The following is a 5841-nucleotide window of genomic DNA, read 5'->3' on the forward strand; positions in this document are numbered from 1 at the left end:
CGTAACTCCGTTAGGATGGGAGTTGCAGCAAAAGTGTAAATAAGGAGAGTTGTAGGGAATTTCACGCTCTACAAGATTGCTTCTTAGCATGTTTGCCCTTAAGGGCCGTTTAAGGGAGTTACAGACCGGAAACTGCCTGCAAAAAAAATCAAAGCACTAAAAGGCTTTAATAACTTCAAACTGTAACTTCAACAGAGTATAACTCCGTTATTTAAGGAGCTACAGCAAAATTGTAAATAAGGAGAGTTGTAGGGAATTTTACGTTCTACAAGATTGCTTCTTAGAATTTTTGCCCTAAAGGGCCGTTTAAGGGAGTTACAAGCCAAAAACTGCCTGCAAAGCACTCAAAGGCTTTAATAACTTCAAACTGTAACTTCAATAGAGTATAACTCCGTTATTTGAGGAGTAAGGGCAAAAGTGTAAATAAGGAGAGTTGTAGGGAATTTCACGCTCTACAAGATTACTTCTTAGAATTTTTGCCCTAAAGGGCCGTTTAAGGGAGTTACAGATCGAAAACTGCCTGCAAAGCACTCAAAGCACTAAAAGGCTTTAATAACTTCAAACTGTAACTTCAATAGAGTATAACTCCGTTATTTGAGGAGTTACAGCAAAAGTGTGAATAAGGAGAGTTGTAGGGAATTTCACGCTCTACAAGATTGCTTCTTAGAATTTTTGCTCTAAACTGTCATTTAAGGGAGTTACAGGTCAAAACTCCAAAGTGGAAGTTCAACAGTGCGTAGCTCCGTTATTTGAGGAGTTACAGCAAAAGTGTAAATAAGGAGAGTTGTAGGGAATTTCACGCTCTACAAGACTACTTCTAAGCATTTTTGCCCTAAAGGGCCGTTTAAGGGAGTTACAGGCCAAAAACTGTCTGTGATGCTTTAAAATGATTTAATAACTCTAAAGTCTAATTTCAAAGGAGCATAGCTCCGTTATTTAAGGAGTTAGAGCAAAAGTGTAAATGAGGAGAGTTGTAGGGAATTTTACGTTCTACAAGATTGCTTCTAAGCATTTTTGCCCTAAAGGGCGATTTAAGGGAGTTACAGGCCAAAACTCCAACATGGAGGTTCAACAGAGCGTAGCTCCGTTATTTGAGGAGTTAAAGCAAAAGTGTAAATAAGGAGAGTTGTAAGGAATTTCACGCTCTACAAGATAGCTTCTTAGGGTTTTTGCCCTAAAGGGCCGTTTAAGGGAGTTACAAGCCAAAAACTGCCTGCAAAGCACTCAAAGGCTTTAATAACTTCAAACTGTAACTTCAATAGAGTATAACTCCGTTATTTGAGGAGTTACAGCAAAAGTGTAAATAAGGAGAGTTGTAGGGAATTTCACGCTCTACAAGATTGCTTCTTAGAATTTTTGCTCTAAACTGTCATTTAAGGGAGTTACAGACCAAAAACTGTGTACGCATTGATAATATTGATAAGAGCAGTTTTAACCTAAAATATCACAAAAAAACTAAAAACATTTTGTATTGCAAACAAACCGACCGATCAAGACGGCTTTGAAAAGCACCAAATTGTTGGTACCCGCCCCATCCTTGTCTCACTCTACCAGGTGGTACTATCGCTGTCTCTCTCTGTTGCATTAGAACCCTTAAATGGTACCGTCAAGGTCACCCGCAGGGGATGACGAGGGTTGGTACTACCCAAAGTGAAAACGTCGGGTACTGGTGGAATGCGGTGGTACCGAAAATCAGGGGCGTACCGCCCCAATTAGGAGAAAAAAATCGAAAAAAAATCGGTACGCCCCTGGATTTTCCGATAATTTTAGGGGTTGGAGGGGGTGGAGGGGGGTGGTTGCACCACCTTGAGCTCTTTTGTGTGCCATCTTCTGGTACTTTTCAGGCTGAACGGGGGCGGTGTTGCCACACTTCCGCCCCCCACTGCAACTTAAGTAGTTTTGAGCAGTTTGGCAACAGTGCCACCCAATCCAGGGGGGGGGAGGGGGTGGAAAAAGGCCGGAAAACCCCAAAAAAAAAACATGAAAAAAAATAAAAAAAAACAATTTTCCCTGCATAATAAAGGGAAACGTGGCAACGTTGCGGTGCTATTGCATTTCAAAGGATGTTTTCACTGTACCATGTTTTGATGATTTTTCGTTGCTTTGTGGTGCCAGTTACGTGCAACGTTGCCACATCTCTAGAAAGCACTTTTCATTGGCTTTCTTCTGATATAAAAATTTATATACCAAGTGTCTCAAATAAGCGAGTAAATCCGGTTTGAATGTCTCAGTGTACGAAAAATTTGCAAAAAAAATGAGGGAAACTTTGGGGCCCTCTAGCGGCCAAACTATAAAAGCTAGAAAGCAATGTTGCCACATTTTCAGAAAGCCCTTTTCATCAGCTTTCCATTTATATATAAATTAGTATACAAAGTGTCTCAAATAAGCGAGTAATTCCGGTTTGAATGTCTCAGTGTACGAAAAATTTGCAAAAAAAATTAGGGAAACTTTGAGGCCCTCTAGCGGCCAAACCATAAAAGCTATAAAGCAATGTTGCCACATTTTCAGAAAGCCCTTTTCATCAGCTTTCCATTGATGTACAAATTAATATACAAAGTGTCTCAAATAAGCGAGTAATTCCGGTTTGAATGTCTCAGTGTACGAAAAATTTGCAAAAAAAATGAGGGAAACTTTGAGGCCCTCTAGCGGACAAACCATAAAAGCTATAAAGCAATGTTGCCATATCGTTGGAAAGCCCTTTTCATCAGCTTTCCACTGATGTACAAATTTATATACAAAGTGTTTCAAATAAGCGAGTAATTCCCGTTTGAATGGTTCAGTGTAGGAAAAATTTGCAAAAAAAATTAGGGAAACTTTGAGGCCCTCTAGCGGCCAAACTATACATGATTTAAAGCAATGTTGCCATATCGTTAGAAAGCCCTTTTCATCAGCTTTCCATTGATGTATAAATTAATATACAAAGTGTCTCAAATAAGCGAGTAATTCCGGTTTGAATGTCTCAGTGTAGGAAAAATTTGCAAAAAAATAGGGGAAACTTTGAGGTCCTCTAGCGGCCAAACGGTAAAACATTTTGTACCAAGTTGCCATATCGTTGGAAAGCCCTTTTCATCAGCTATCCAATGATGTATAAATTAATACACAAAGTGTCTCAAATAAGCGAGTAATTCCGGTTTGAAGGTCTCAGTGTACGAAAAATTTGCAAAAAAAAGTGAGGGAAACTTTGAGGCCCTCTAGCGGCCAAACTATAAAAGCTATAAAGCAATGTTGCCATATCGTTAGAAAGCCCTTTTAATCAGCTTTCCAATGATGTATAAATTAATATACAAAGTGTCTCAAATAAGCGAGTAATTTCGGTTTGAATGTCTCAGTGTACGAAAAATTTGCAAAAAAAATGAGGGAAATTTTGAGGCCCTCTAGCGGCCAAACCATAAAAGCTATAAAGCAATGTTGCCACATTTTTAGAAAGCCCTTTTCATCAGCTTTCCATTTATATATAAATTAGTATACAAAGTGTCTCAAATAAGCGAGTAATTCCGGTTTGAATGTCTCAGTGTACGAAAAATTTGCAAAAAAAAATTAGGAAAACTTTGAGGCCCTCTAGCGGGCAAACCATATAAGCTATAAAGCAATGTTGCCATATCGTTGGAAAGCCCTTTTCATCAGCTTTCCATTGATGTACAAATTAATATACAAAGTGTCTCAAATAAGCGAGTAATTCCAGTTTGAATGTCTCAGTGTACGAAAAATTTGCATAAAAAATTAGGGAAACTTTGAGGCCCTCTAGCGGGCAAACCATAAAAGCTATAAAGCAATGTTGCCACATTTTTAGAAAGCCCTTTTCATCAGCTTTACATTTATATATAAATTTATATACAAAGTGTCTTAAATAAGCGAGTAATTCCGGTTTGAAAGTCTCAGTGTACGAAAAATTTGCAAAAAAAAATGAGGGAAACTTTGAGGCCCTCTAGCGGCCAAACTATAAAAGCTATAAAGCAATGTTGCCATATCGTTAGAAAGCCCTTTTAATCAGCTTTCCAATGATGTATAAATTAATATACAAAGTGTCTCAAATAAGCGAGTAATTTCGGTTTGAATGTCTCAGTGTACGAAAAATTTGCAAAAAAAATGAGGGAAATTTTGAGGCCCTCTAGCGGCCAAACCATAAAAGCTATAAAGCAATGTTGCCACATTTTCAGAAAGCCCTTTTCATCAGCTTTCCATTTATATATAAATTTATATACAAAGTGTCTCAAATAAGCGAGTAATTCCGGTTTGAATGTCTCAGTGTACGAAAAATTTGCAAAAAAAATGAGGGAAATTTTGAGGCCCTCTAGCGGGCAAACCATATAAGCTATAAAGCAATGTTGCCATATCGTTGGAAAGCCCTTTTCATCAGCTTTCCATTGATGTACAAATTAATATACAAAGTGTCTCAAATAAGCGAGTAATTCCAGTTTGAATGTCTCAGTGTACGAAAAATTTGCATAAAAAATTAGGGAAACTTTGAGGCCCTCTAGCGGGCAAACCATATAAGCTATAAAGCAATGTTGCCATATCGTTGGAAAGCCCTTTTCATCAGCTTTCCATTGATGTACAAATTAATATACAAAGTGTCTCAAATAAGCGAGTAATTCCAGTTTGAATGTCTCAGTGTACGAAAAATTTGCATAAAAAATTAGGGAAACTTTGAGGCCCTCTAGCGGCCAAACCATAAAAAGCTATAAAGCAATGTTGCCACATTTTCAGAAAGCCCTTTTCATCAGCTTTCCATTTATATATAAATTAATATACAAAGTGTCTCGAATAAGCGAGTAAATCCGGTTTGAATGTCTCAGTGTACGAAAAATTTGCAAAAAAAATGAGGGAAACTTTGAGGCCCTCTAGCGGCCAAACCATAAAAGCTATAAAGCAATGTTGCCATATCGTTAGAAAGCCCTTTTCATCAGCTATCCATTGATGTACAAATTAATATACAAAGTGTCTCAAATAAGCGAGTAATTCCGGTTTGAATGTCTCAGTGTACGAAAAATTTGCAAAAAAAATGAGGGAAACTTTGAGGCCCTCTAGCGGCCAAACCATAAAAGCTATAAAGCAATGTTGCCATATCGTTGGAAAGCCCTTTTAATCAGCTTTCCAATGATGTATAAATTAATATACAAAGTGTCTCAAATAAGCGAGTAATTCCGGTTTGAAGGTCTCAATGTACGAAAAATTTGCAAAAAAAATTAGGGAAATTTTGAGGCCCTCTAGCGGGCAAACCATATAAGCTATAAAGCAATGTTGCCATATCGTTGGAAAGCCCTTTTCATCAGCTTTCCATTGATGTACAAATTAATATACAAAGTGTCTCAAATAAGCGAGTAATTCCAGTTTGAATGTCTCAGTGTACGAAAAATTTGCATAAAAAATTAGGGAAACTTTGAGGCCCTCTAGCGGGCAAACCATAAAAGCTATAAAGCAATGTTGCCACATTTTTAGAAAGCCCTTTTCATCAGCTTTACATTTATATATAAATTTATATACAAAGTGTCTTAAATAAGCGAGTAATTCCGGTTTGAAAGTCTCAGTGTACGAAAAATTTGCAAAAAAAAATGAGGGAAACTTTGAGGCCCTCTAGCGGCCAAACTATAAAAGCTATAAAGCAATGTTGCCATATCGTTAGAAAGCCCTTTTAATCAGCTTTCCAATGATGTATAAATTAATATACAAAGTGTCTCAAATAAGCGAGTAATTTCGGTTTGAATGTCTCAGTGTACGAAAAATTTGCAAAAAAAATGAGGGAAATTTTGAGGCCCTCTAGCGGCCAAACCATAAAAGCTATAAAGCAATGTTGCCACATTTTCAGAAAGCCCTTTTCATCAGCTTTCCATTTATATATAA

The sequence above is a fragment of the Ips typographus genome, linkage group LG15, assembly GCF_016097725.1.
Source record: "Ips typographus isolate SLU linkage group LG15, UJ_Ityp_2.0, whole genome shotgun sequence".
Lineage (NCBI taxonomy): Eukaryota > Metazoa > Arthropoda > Insecta > Coleoptera > Curculionidae > Ips > Ips typographus.